Consider the following 14,839-nt stretch of genomic DNA (forward strand, 5'->3'; position numbering starts at 1 on the left):
AAATTCATGTCAGAACAATATATACTATCATTATATAGTCTCTCTCCTTTCCTTTCCTTTCTACCTCATACTTATTTGTTTCCTTCATCTATTTTATAGTGATTTATAGTGATCCCAGACACTGCTACACAGTGAGTCATACAGCTTATTACAGTAATTAAACACTGGTATCGGACTCGGTATCAGCCAATACCCAAAGCTCAGGTATCGCTATCGGGACTGAAAAAGTCGGATCGGTGGATCCCTACTTTTATTTTCTATCAATCTTAGCTTTTATGTTTTATTTATTTATTTATTATTTTATTTTATTTGTATTACTTAAAGTAAATCTTTTGTTGTTATGTTGTCTGTCACATACCTCAACTTGATTGATTGACACTGGGGAGGAGTTTATCTCCTTAAATGACACTAACACATACCGTAAAACTTTCTTTTTTTTCTTCAAATAGTTAACTCCCTCAGCGGCAGCTTGATCTTCTGCTTGACTCGCTGTAAGCCTATTGTGAAATAAAACTATTTCAAGTGTCAACTGGAAAAATCCATTATCTTGGGGATGACTTCCAGCTTTGGTGTTACTGCCAGTAAGTGATGATGATTCAGCTGGGAGATATGTTAATGGTTGCAACTGAAGGCCTGGATGTGTCTGCTGACACACAAAGACACTATTGTGCTGGCTAAAAGAAGGGCATTGTGTCTATTTTTAAGGCTAGGGGGTAAAGCCAGTGGAAAATATCTATTCTGAGGCTAATTCAAACAGCCAATAATACTTAATGGGGGAAAAATCATTTGAATTGCTTTTAAGTTAGAGAAAAGTCACATTGTGCATTGACCCAGACAGATAAGTGGTCAGTGGATCAGCTGTGTCCGCACTGTATAGTTAATGTTCTTGGAAAACAGACATAATTAGTAGCCTACATGCTTTAGATGTTGACATAATGTCATTGCATCTCTCTCTCTACTTGTTTACAATGTCTGCTACCCTCATTTGATCCTTATTACATCCTAACTGACCCAAACTTTCCTCAATGTCAACATGTTTTTGTAACTAAACCAAGCGACGATGACTAACAACTGTAACAACCAAAGATATTTCTAATTCTGAGTGTGATAGAAGATTTTTTACGATCAGCTTCAGAGTTTTCTGATCTACTTTTTGAAATGCCCCACATGTTCAGCATAGTGACACGGCTTCAGATACATTACATTTTGTTACACTAGCTTGAACTTATTCAGAACAAATCCATTCAATGTGAAGAGGATTATCGAGACACTGTCTCCAAACGCACCATATGACACTGAGGTCAGTTTTGTGCTAAGATGACCTTATTTTAACTTAAAAGTCTGGGTTGTGCAGTTTGGGTCATCCTGATACAATCAATCAATCAATCAGTCAAATTAACTGGGTAAGCCTCTTGATTTCAGGTGTTTTACATTGAAAAGTGTTTGAGGATTTTAAAGCAGCTATAGTAGATTCTTTGGCCACTTTTTTTAGGGGCATATTATCTCCTCGTAAATATGGAGCACGTTAGCAAACACATCCAGCAGATATGGAGCAACGCTATCGTGTTTCTGGCCACCTGGCGAATGCAAGTCCAATATTCTTTCTCTTTTAGCTCCGTTTTAGTCTCCACACTACGTTCTCATCCCAAGTCGTCACATATCGCTGCTTTGTCACACCCCTTGACTTTATTTTTGGCATCAAAACCACTATAGTTACCCTGGGCGTCACTTCAGGATTAGGCAACAAAACCAATATAGTTGTTTAGGCTTAAAACTACTATGTTTGTACAGTGAAAATGACACTGAACATTGTAAACATGGGACACAAACAAACAGCTGATTGTAAAGTGATGCACAGGACACAAACAGTGGTCTCCTGGATGAAAGTCTTGTGTTTGTTGGACCAATTCACCTCCCCTGACGCCCGCCCGGTATGTCTCTTTCCCTCTTTAAACTATGTCATCACTGTCACTCCTGGTGCACTTTCTATGAGCGTTTACTGTTGCCGCGGATGGGTTTACATTATAGTTAATGGAACGCCCGGTGTGTTTCATACTGGCGCTAATGGGTGCTTTGTTCGGCAGTACTGAACGCCGACGGTCGTGACAAAGCCTCGGCATTTGATGCCTTGGGAATGAGAACGGGCTGGTCTCCACCAACTCCTGAGGGAAATGTCTGGCTCTTTAGCCTCTTTAACTGCGTCTGTCTGATGTTTGGTGCTGGGCAAGTAATGTACAGTTGATTTTAGTTCATATTTTTAATGAAAACTTTTGGAAACAAGGTTGACGTCCAGTGACACTAAACTAACAGTTAAGCTGCAGGCCGTAAAACCAAAACAACGCTCAGAAAGATGCTAAAACGCTCCGAAGAGCTGAGGAAAACTGCACAGTTGGTGATAATTCGCTATGGGTTTGTCACTACAAGAGACCCCTTTTACATTACACAAAGTCATTTGACCCATTGGTCATTAATGCAGCTTTAAAGCGCTTTAACCTCTGAGAGAAGAAATAACACATTCTCCCTCTTTTACGTAAAAAGTTGAATTCATTATGTAATAAAACACAATTCTCACACATACGTTTTGCTGCTGAAGCTTTAAGCCTGGTTTATGGTCGCCATAGTGAAGCTTTTCAGAGGTGCACACCTCTGAATTTTTGTAACTACACGCCGACTACGCACGTTGCGCTTTTTGGTTCCACATGGATGCCTTCGAGGGACGACTGGCCATTAGGTTCGCCTGTTCAGACATCTCTACAACTGTTCATTGAGAGACCTCAGGGACAGTCAGATGACATTAAATTATTGAAAAGAAACAGGCGACACACTGGGGAAAGAAGAGGCTTTTTGCTGCAGGCTATGAAAGAATATGAGAGATCGTTTTGTAAAAGCCTTTTGTAAGGCCTCGTTCGATGTTTTTTGACCAACCCATCCACTCCAACCTCCTCCCTATGCAGCGTTTGACACTCTTTATACTTCCTGGTTCACAATTATGTGGTTTACATAGAGTATGAACTGCTTTCTTGGGATAAAAATTAAAAAAATTACAGGACATATCTTTTCATAGGTATAGCTACAAACGGCAGCCTGCTTTTTTCCACTTGTTATGATAACTTTGTATGTTAGCTAAATGCTAAACAGTGGTTTAGCTTTTAACATTATACCATAATTGTCACTTGTGGCTGCTGTCCAGTCAAATATAGTCTTACTTTAAATGCTTTGTTCGAAGAAACTTTACTGGCTTAATCCTCTGTAAACTATGAAATGATACGATCAAATTAGATATCAGTACATCTACTGTACTGATATCTGCGTCACCACTGTCCAGTTCACAGTTTGCAGAGGAGTGCTCAACATCTGCTCGCCTCCATTCCTCCTCATATAATTCTCACTTGGGACAGGGCAGTGATCACAGGAGACGCTGTTAGCGCTGCCGTCCCAAAGGAAGAATGCAAACACCAGAGGAGCTCTTCCAAGAATTCCCAGTTGAGGACCTTTCTGGAATGTCCTAACGAGGTTTCTCCGCTGTGTTTACAGTTCCAGCCCAATGGCAACCCTGCAATCTGCCCTGCCAGCATATCATTATCTGGCCTCCTCACGGGACGCAGAGAGAGTTAGAGGAGTTTTACTCCCTAAGCAGAGGTTTAGATGTTTGTCTTCGGAGCTGACCATATCTCTCTAAAGAGCAAGGGAAAGACAGAGACAAGATGACCACAAACAGTGACTTCATGAGTTTTAATAAATTGCTGTAAACCACTTCAAATTAGGGAGACGTCTAGACAAATAGCTAGATGCTGGGTAGCCGCTGTCATGTCAGATTAATCTTGTTGCGTTGTGGTTACTCAGTGTCGTACTTCTTGGCTGTGCGGTGAAAAAGAAAATGCATTGATTCATTGTAAAGACGAGCAAAGTGATCATTGTTTTTGACTTATGCCTCGTGTCACGTTACAGATTGGGCATCACTCAAACCAGGAAGGAAAACTGACCCTGACATTTTACTAAAAGTGGAAACTTCATGTCAGGAGAGAGAAGAGGGTAAATGTTTCTTGGCAGAAAGGGGAAAGCATGTGACACAGCTGTGTTGGTGGTATGTGTGTGTGTGTGTGTGTGTGTGTGTGTGTGTGTGTGTGTGTGTGTGTGTGTGTGTGTGTGTGTGTGCGTGTGCGTGTGTGCGTGTGTGTGCGTTGGCAGTGTGTTCACCCCCAGCTAACAGTATGTTCTGATCTACTTCAGTGAGATCAGAAACACAAATAAGGACTCAGACCTTATTGACCACTCTTATGTAACACAGCAAAGTTGGACCTGGACCATCTCACCAGATCAAAACTTTGCAAACAGAGGTTACAATACAAATATGGTATATCTTCTTCTTCGTCAGGGGGTCTGCAAAATAATTTGCTATTAATCATAAAATTGTGCTGTATCATTAAAAAGTCCATATCTACAGATAGGGACTATTTGCGCCAATAAAACAAGCATATTGTGTCCATTACTCGCACCAGTGTTAGCTTTGGGCCAATAGAAACTCTGATATGATTATGACACACAGCAATAAGTTCATTATTTTTAAAATGAAGCACTTACTGAAAGTAAGTTTAAACGTCGGGATTTATTAGGAAAGCTTTTAAGATTAATTACTTGAGATGTGGGCCATAAATGCAATTTGAATAAAATCATCATATTAACATTCAATAACATTGCAAATTTCCCCACTGTGGGACTCATAAAGGATCCTCTCATCTTATCTTATCTTAACATGATTCAAATTGAAATGTGTTTCTGTTTATCACTATGAAACAGGTCTAAATTGTTTAGGTTGAAAAGTTTTAGAATACAAATAGTTCCAATGGGATCTAAGAGTACAAATGGTAGGAAGCAGCATTATGCTTAATCGGTGTTACAATTAAGAGGAGTCCTTGGAAAATGTCCTACCCTGTAAGGGGTCCCTGGCCCCAAAACGTTTGAGAACGCCTGCTTTACGTAAAGTAAAATTAGCTATATCACAATGCAAAAATACTCTGTTACAAGTAATGCATTCAAATATTTCTTAAAGGGGACATATCATGAAAAACTCCCTTTTGTGCACATACATTTTGGGTATCTGGAGTGCCTACCAACCCACAAACTTGTGGAATAAGACAACCCAGTCAGTTTTTGTTGGCTGCCAAGATCAGAAAACATGTGATTCAGCAACCATTCAGATTTGGCTCCCCTTCCTACATCACATGCAGGCACATGAGAATATATGGAACTACTTTTGCAAAGGTGCACCATATTTTTCTCACAAGCCAATCAGAGCAGACTGGGCTTTTTCAGGAAGGGGGCTTAAAGGTGCTAAAAGCGAGATTAGGAGCATTTTTATTGCCTCCGCACGGCGCTCAACAGAGTGATGGCAACAGTGAAAACAACAGCAAAAGTGCTGACAGAGCAAACGGTGTTTACCTGAGGGGGAACCGGAGGGTCGGTGCTGCGCTTCCATCACGGGGCTGTCGGTCGGGATGGCGTTATCAGCTGTAACCGCCGTATGAGAGCAGTGCAAAGCGGTGGCCCTGAGCTATTCAGTGGGACATGCCAGCCTGGCTATGTAAACAAAACACAGAGAAGCTCTTATTACAACACACACAGAGGGAGTCCAACTTCATTCTCTGCTCAGGTAGACATTGCTCCTCTATATCTTTATATAGCAAATAGTTATTTGCTGCTATATTCATTCTGAATATCATAAAGTGCACATTTAAGGGGACAGTATGATAAAAATAATGTTTTTTGAACATTAAACCATGTAAACATGTTCTAGTAGAAACCCCAAATGCAAGTATGAAACTTGTATTCAACCTGAAAATGAGCATGGTATGTCCCCTTTAAGTAAAACTACAAAAGTTTATGTGCAAAATATACTTGTATAGAAACTTAAAGTACTCACTTTGCTACATTTATATTTATATTATGGATTATTATTGTTCATTAAATAATGTGTACACAGCATTTTAATGTTTTAGCTGGTGGAGATATGTGTTTGACTGCTTTATATACTGTTGGGCAGTTTAACCTAAAACAATGCATCATATTTTATGAATTGAAAATATGATCTGCAATATTATTTGATTATCTTATCAGCAGAATTACTAGCAGCTGTTATATAAATGCTGTGGCATAAAAAGTACTCCTATTTCTAGGTGTTAGGGAGTACTACTACATGTGCATATGTTTTTTAAGTATTTATTTATTAAGCCTTCTGTGACTCCAGAGGCAGCAGATAAAAAAACCCATTATAACTCAAAAGCCTGTATAGTACAAAAGATAGCTCTACATAATAGTATCACCTCTTAGAGAATTGAAATAATATATAAAGCAACTTAACACCTAACCAGCAAAGTAAGGACACACAGGTCCTTTAAGAGCAATACAAGTCATATCTTATCTGTAAAAGAAGGCAATAAAAATGAGCCTCAGATGACTGCTCTGTAGAATAAAATCTGAAAACAGGTTTCTATACATGCAGGGTTTTAGTTATAAACCATATTTGAACATATTCAAAAAGAGTATAACTGCATGAATAAACGCACATAAAACTTAAGTTATACTGGAAACAACTTCCAGAGTTTCTTTCAGTGCCATGTACTCTTATTACTCAGTGGTTCAGGGAAGTAACACTTTCTGCTCTGAAACTTGTGCCAAGACAATGGAGGGCCTCTCACAGTTTCCTGCCCATAATAACAGTATGAACAAAGAGTGGAGGGTCCTGACTGGAAGAGGTGCTGGATCACCTCTCTAGAAACCCTCAGACCACCGGTGGCCCAGCAGGAACACACTCTAGACAGCTGCCCGCACTTATGAAGTGCCAAGAAATGTGAAGAGAGGATGCCCAAAGCGTGGGAATTTCACCTATCATAGTTTTCCAAAGAATTCCAGGCCTGTGACCAACAGTCGTAACAGGATGCGTGTGCGTGTGTGTGTGTGTGTGTTCGAGGAATTTAACCTTCACTCTGACGCAGAAAACTGAGTGTTCATATGCGTCTAGTGTTGTTTTAACGCTTGATGTCTCACTTTCCAAACATGAAACCGTCATCTGAGAAACACTCCTTCTCCCAAAATAAATAAAAACATATGTATTCATCAACCGGATGAAATGGTGAGAAATTTACATGTTAAGATATTTGGACTAAGCATGTTGAGAATATTTTTTTTTTATTTCCCTACTACCACATTGAAATCCTGTGTATTCAAATCTTTAAAAGAAGTATTCAACACTTTGGGATATTTGCCGTTTTTACAGCGGGGGTGACCTTCTTGGACCAGTTTCTCGGCAAGCAGCTAAGACAACAGGAAGTTACACACACACACCCAAAAAACAGTAAATTATTGTTTTTTTAATTTTAGGTTTTTGTCCAGATTAAACAAGAGATAGAACGTGTTAATTAGTTGAGCTTTAGAGGTGCTGTAAGTGGGTTTTGTTATCATTAGACAGAGCCAGGCTAGCTGTTGCTGTTTCCAGTCTTTATGCTAAGATAAGCTGCAGTTACATGTTTATCTAACACTTGGCAAGAAAACAAAAATGTCAAACTATTTCTTTAAAACAGCATCAGGCGGAAGTGCGTACATGATGGCCGAGGCCTTACACAACACACATTACTAATACTCTTGATAAAAAGTTTGTGACATGTCTGCCTCATTAGACATCATATAGGAATGCAACACGGCGGGAAATAAGATATGTAGGATATGATTAGAGAGAAGATGACGAGCAAGAATCAGGCCTACAACAAACTTTAAAGTACAATACCATGTCTATGTGATTATACACAAGATTTACACTCAGACCCCTAAATGCTAGATAACTCATGTGTTTGTGTGTGAATGAATAAGTAGAATGACCATATTACGTTTTCAATCAAAAGATCAGTGAGATGCACAGAAATACTGTCTGCAGAAAAACAGCCATGCTGCAGATACAGTCAGTGTCAAGATCTTTTACTTCAGTAAAATTAGCAATACAAGAATGGATAAATACTCCTTTGTAATTAAAGTCCTGCATTCATAATTTAACATCAAGGTACAGTGTGTAGGATTTGGTGACATCTAGTGGTGTGGTTACAAATTGCAACCAGCTGAGTACCGCTCCGCTCACTCCTCCCTTTCTAAGACTGCGGTAACGTGAGCCGCCGACTGCAAAACCGTGGTAACGCCGTTCGCATTGCTCAGAGGCCATCCTTACCTTACCATAATAACACTACTTTAGGAGCAACGGAAGTCAGACGGCGGCTGGCGGTACAACGGTTTTGCATTCTGCAGCTCACGTTACCGCAGTTTCACAAGCCTGTCGGAGAACTATGGTGGCCTTCAGGTAACGTAAAAACGTGAAAGGCTCCCTCTCTGGTTTGGTTTGTCCGTATTGGGCTACTGTAGAAACATGGTGGAGCAACATGGCGGACTCCGTGAAGAGGTGCCGCTCTCTATATAGATATGAAGAGCTCATTCTAAGCTAACGAAAACATGATTCTTAGTTTCAGGTGATTATACACTAATGAAACAATAGTTATGAATATTATATACGTACAAAAGTATAAGGAGTAAAAATGTTCAAAGGTAAAAGTACGCCTGCTAAAACAGCAGAATGGCCCATTTCAGAGGGTGATGTTATTGTTATTACTGATGCATCAATGTGTGTAGAGCATTTTAGGTACTTTTAGGCGAGGTACTTGAGTAAATGTCTTTACTTTCCATTATTGGTCTGTGTAAAGTTGACCGACATCAAAACATGTTTGAGTCATGCTTCATATAATTAGTTGGAAATGTCATGAGAAATTAATTTTGCTCTGATGAAATCTGGGTAATTCCCACTTCTATTCAAACACAAATGTTTTGTAAAAGAAAATACTTCCTCTTATCCTCACATTGCATGGCTGCTTGAGTTCAGTGAAATACTGTGTAAAATAGGGTGTTTCACTACATCAATCACAGATGGATGCCACCTAGTGGTGAGAAGATGTTTGACTCTTTTCTCCTTCTGAAAAGAGAGCAAGTTTTTCCATGTGGTCTCTCATGTGGTATGCAACTAGAACCAGGAGAAAGCTGTGTGATAGTAAAGCAGGAGTCATGATAAATGAAACCTACACAGTAAACAAAATCATTTAGGCAGATTTTTATGCAAAATATACCCCTCAGCCAGAATGAGAAAAATCCTTACGACTGCAATTTGGACAAAAACTAAGACAGGCAGAATGTAGCAGTGCTAACATACTGATATTTATGCACACTTTGACACCAACTTATGTTAGATTTTTCATTGCATTAAATATTCTTGTTTTTTTCTCCCTCATATCTTTGCACATATTCAGAGAAAGTGTTGTTGCTTTCCCTGCAAGGACACAGAGCCCCCTCAAGTATGCAGGATGTTTCATGAACCATTTAGAAAGTGGATTCATAAACAAACAGAGACACACATGCACACACACAAACACACACTGGAACATGTTTCTCATCCTCTGTTTTGAGCCTGTAGGAGCTCAGAGCCATGGCAACCAAATACCGAGGGGAGAAAAATCTGCCTGGCCGAGCTCCATCCCTCTGGCAGTCATGCTAAAACTCTTGAATCCCATGACAAAAACAACATTCCACATCTAAGTGATAGTCTTCAAGGAATTCCTGTTAAACAGAGGCATTTCTCAGTGTGCATACCTCATCGTATTGAAACCATCTGGTGTAACGTGTGAATGTGAATTCTTCTGCAGATCCACACAACGAGAGGGACATTTTATTTGTCTCTGTGCAGACATGTGGAAGTTTGCAATCGTCTCTTTTATTTGCCGTGATGGGACACTGATCTCCTCTGACATCAGTGTGCTCCTCCAACACTGCTTTCTTCAAGATATAAACACATTCCCACCCACACAGATGAAAGACATATGCAAAATACATAAATGCATCACTGGGTTTCCAGGGTGACTGTGCTGGGATAATGACAACTTTAAGAGTGGATGTATTTCAGTTTGTTAGGCCAAGTTAGCTAAAGAGATGTCCAAGGCCCACTGCCAGCTCTCCCAAATCAGTGCCGACCCCATGTCCTACACAATTAGTCATGTTGTGATGCTACACAAAGCAGGAGGACATTCAACAGTCTTGTGAAATAGGATGGGGTGAACATTGGGTTTGACTAGAGCTAGAGATGCAGCAGCGCTGGATTACCAACTGGGAAAAGCAGGCAACCCCAGTGCCCCAAAAAGTTCCAGGTTCGCTGCATATCAGTTAGTTTTGGTAATTGGCAACCGTGTACCACTTAAAGCAGCAGTAGGCAGAATGTTTTTAGCATAATTGGGCAAAAATTCTATAAAATCCTTTCAGCATATTGTAATTCAAGTGTTCTGAGAGAAAACTAGACTTCACACCTCCTCATGACTCTGTTTTCAGGCTTTAAAACATCTATTCTGTGATGGGAGACTTTGGCCAATCACAGGTCATTTCAGAGAGAGAGCGTTCCTATTGGCTGTTCATTCAACGGAGGCAGCTGTCAATCACTCGCAAACTCCGATCAAACGGTCAAACTAGGCAGCGCTGATGAAATATGAATCAATATTCTGTTACTGTAATGCCTATTTCTCGCCTCAAATGTTTTCAGAAACATCTTGTAGTGTGCTGTTTAGCTGTAAAATGAGAAAGTTTGCTCCAACTGGTGGACGGCAGGGCTCGAGTTTAAGGACATCCCGTCGTCCAATTATGATCGGGGAGGATTAAAATGAATTTTGGGCCGAATTTGGGACAGGAGTTTTAATAAACCTCTTTGACAACATAAACACACACACACACATCGCCTACTCTCAGCAACAACAGCTCAAATCCTGTTACTAATGTTAACCACTTATTTACTTACTCCTCTCTTCATCAACTATGGGTAATAAGGCTGCAATGAGATCTCCTCCATCACATTTCGTCCGTGGAAACAGGCTGCTCCTCTTCCCATAACAAGTGCATCCTATCCAGCAGCTCCTCCAACTTTAGGACGAACCAGGTAGCAGGGCTGGTCCTAACGTTTTGAGGGCCCATATGCAAAATCTTGTTTTTTGACCAAATGCTACTTTTTATAGAAAATATTCTAATTTAACTTAGCTGCATTGTTAACATCAAAATCAAAACAAAAGTTTTGGATAAATTATAAATTTATGAACAAAAATAAACCACTTTTGATGTTCGATTTATGTTAAAGGTCACTTTGAATGAGGCGGGAGGCTGAAGCAGGAAAAGCCAACACTAGGATCAGATCTAAATCATGTTCATGGAGAGACCTTCGTCTGGTCAGCTAACATTACTGCCAAGCAGCTGAAATATAGAGTGATATTGTGGTTTTAGCTGACGTGTGTCGCCTCACTGTTTTGAGCGATTCTCGTTCATGTATATGTAGAGCGAGCACAAGCGCGAACCCGGCGCTGACTTTCGTTGACTTAACGGCCACAGGTGTCGCTGTTAACAAGCAATTCTGATTCTTACAAACAGTCCCTTTAAATGAAATGAGCTGGTTTGACCATGAGAGATGAGATCTATCAGAAATGACACCGTCTCCCTGCTCTTTACCTGATGCCTCCATAATGGGCCCATTGAACACAGAAAGCAAAACTGAATGGAAAATAAAATAGACTTTGTTATAATGCAATGTTGTTTGTTCTAATTATGTTCTCCCTGTAATTAACCAAAGCATTTTCAGTGTTATGGTGCTTTATTTAGGTGCACACCTACTTCTTGTGTTTTTTTCACTTCTCACATGCCTGCAGTTACCACCCAGAGACACATCCTCAGGTTCTACACCTGAAGTCACTCAGGAAGAAATACAAGTGATCTCCGCTCACCTTTAGTGGTTCTCAGTTGGTTACAGCCCTTCTCTGAATACATCCATGATGGATACAGCTCGTTTTCTTCCATTTTGGTGCGTTCAAGTTACTCCAGGAGGCTCTGACATCATAGTGTTGTCAGTCAGCTGTGTGGAAAGGGAGAGCCAAAAACACGAAGCAGTACTGCCCTATGAAACACAAACACAAGTCAAGAGTACTTATGAACTCAACTGTACAACCTTTACATTGTTGTGTTGAATTTGGCCTCCAATGATCGAGCGATATTATAAACAATGGAATAATATTCAAGAATCCACACATGTAAAGTTAACTGCATGTCACCACTGGTACTTCTGTAGTGTCAGTGAAGGGATTACTTACTAAGCCCACTGAAAGAAAGGCACCGCCGCCTTCTATCTGGTCCTGTAGTCCTCCATCCTTCTCATCTGGTCCTGTAGTCCTCCATCCTTCTTATCTGGTTGGTGCCTAATACCTGAGTAAAAAGACTTGTAGACTTGTCTTAATGTTAGTAATTATTACCATACCTCCGTCTGGTACAGCACCCTAAACCTAACTTAAAAAACAAAAAGATAGAGAGTTAGTAAAATAAACAATCTTTGAATTGAAATGAGACTCGTGTTAATGCTGTCGTTAAGTGTTGACTTACTTTTGTCTGGTATAGCATCTATACTTACAGAATAACAACCATTAATTGATAACCTACCTCTGGTATCAGCATCTAGCATTGTCAACTATGTCTCAAAAGGAATTCAATATATAAAAGAGATATAAAAAAAGGCTCTGGTGCAAGATGCAACCTATCTCCAACCCCGTCAGACGCGTGGGAAGGCTGCCTGGGGGCTTTATCAGTCCTGCCAGAGGCAAAGGTTTTACAATCCTGCAGCAAACAGCGCTCAGTCTGAATCTGAGTCGCTGTCATCAGGCGCAGACTCCCAGTATCTCCTGAAGCCGTACCTGTAGTAGTCTTGCCTGCTCCGCTCAGTGGAGGAGCCGAGGCCTGAAGACGAGAGCGCTGGCTCCTTGTGGCTGTCCTCACAGTCGTGCCGCCTCTTCACACTCACCTGCTCTGTGCAGTCCTCTTCTCTGCTCCTCTTAGTGGAGCAGCTGAGGCCTGAGGTGGAGGGAACAGACTCTGACCTGACCTCTGACCTCTGACAGACGGAGGGTCGACCTTCTGCAGGACGTTCCGCTTGCGGCGCAGGACGAACACCAAACGGGACGAGGGAGAAAGGACTGCTAACGTGAAAACGAACAGGAGGAGATAACCCTCGTCGAAATCCCTGCCAAAAGCTCGGAGGTGGGAACCGCTGGTTGAGAGGGGAGCGAGGTCTGATGATGACGTTGATATTAACCTCTTCATTGTCCTCTTCATCCTCACACATGGACTCGTACCCAGAGTCTTCACTCTCGGAGTCAGACCAAGCGTCTTCATCGTCCTCCTCTTCCTCCTCTTCCTCCTCCTCAATGTCTGACAGTAACCTAACTACAACTTCGTCCAAGACATTGCGCTCAACCTCACCTTCACCCACAGCAATCGCGACCTCACCGTCCTCTTCCTCATCAGAAGAGATGTGGACAGGGAGATTACCTTCGTCGTCGTCGTCTTCAGGGAGGCCATCTCGTGCAGGACGCTCAATGATGTAGTTCACACCACCTGATGGGGAAAAATTCAAAATAACATAAAATAATTTTGACAATAACAACAATAACTATAACTATAACTTAATTAACAATAATCAAATCAGTAATTAGTAAAGTAAATTAGAAAAATGGCGAGTGCACTACACGTGTCCGGAAGCCACCAACACACACGGGGGCTCCGGCTTTTAACAGTGATATCAAACACTGTGCAGCTCTGCCTCTGTTAGTTTAGTATAGTATAGTAGTCAAAATGATGTGGTTGAAAAGTTTGACTCATACTGTAGATTAAAAATCATGAATGACGACTGGAGAGCAGCTAGCTAGCTACCATATAGCCCATCTATGCACTCTGACCCCATGACACACGTTAAGTGACAGCCCCTCATTTGCATAATGTGGCAGAAATGTAAAAAGAAATGTGTAAAGAAAAAGAATACAGATATAAAAAAGTTAGGGAAATAAATAAGGCGTGAAATGCAAAGGGAAATCATGCAGAAATAAATAAATAAGCAAATACATAAATAAATACACACATGTAAAAATGAATATAAAATGAATTAAAATAATTAATGCAAAAATGAATAAATACATTTTAAAAATTAATCAAAATAAATACCAGAATAAATAAAATGGAAAATATAACAGAGGAGTAAATACATAAGTGAATTAATACAAAATGAAATAATAAAAAAATAAGGAAATGAAAACAGAATTATTAATTTATGACACATATCAATGAATTAATTGCTATATTTATGTTTGATATTATTTTTGCTACATTTAATGACATTTATTTATTTAAGAAATGTAAAAAGAAATGTATAAAGAAAAGAATACAGAATAAATACGTTTGGGGAAATAAATAAGGGGTGAAATGCAAAGGGAAAATCATGCAGAAATAAATACACATTTAAAAATAAATAGAAAATTAATAGAAAATAGGTGCAAAAATAAATAAGTAAGAAAATAATTATACAAAAATTAATAAAAACAACAAATTGCCAAATTCAATAATAAATAAAAATAAAAAAAGAACAAAATAAAACATATATATGCATATATACAATTCATTGAGCAAACATGCATGTAAATGGAAGAAAACAATAAAGAAGTAATTCATGTTTGTTGTTTCAATAAAACAAACAAATAAATAAAAAACAATTAATAACAATATATTGTAATATCTAAGGAAAAATGTAAAAAAAATAAAATTAAAAAAAACCATGAAGTAGAGGAGTAAATAAAAGGCAGTTTATTATTTTCCCAGTTTATGAGCTGCATAAAACAGCACATCCAGTTACTTAACAAATCATTGCTCTCTTGTCCCTCGAGAACAAAACACCACACTAACAATCAAAGCT

The 14,839-nt window shown here is 39.6% G+C and overlaps 1 long non-coding RNA gene across 1 annotated transcript; it reads right to left on the reverse strand.

The window, feature by feature from the left end:
• Positions 1 to 3,718: 3,718 nt before the first annotated feature.
• Positions 3,719 to 13,234, reverse strand: LOC141777210 (uncharacterized). Its single transcript, XR_012595869.1, has 4 exons — positions 12,198 to 13,234; positions 11,835 to 12,004; positions 5,440 to 5,577; positions 3,719 to 3,858 (listed from the first exon to the last, which is right to left on the reverse strand). It is a non-coding gene; the product is annotated as an uncharacterized LOC141777210 (long non-coding RNA).
• Between the last annotated feature and the right edge of the window lie 1,605 nt (positions 13,235 to 14,839).

Source organism: Sebastes fasciatus, chromosome 11 (genome assembly GCF_043250625.1).
Source record: "Sebastes fasciatus isolate fSebFas1 chromosome 11, fSebFas1.pri, whole genome shotgun sequence".
Classification (NCBI taxonomy): Eukaryota; Metazoa; Chordata; class Actinopteri; order Perciformes; family Sebastidae; genus Sebastes; species Sebastes fasciatus.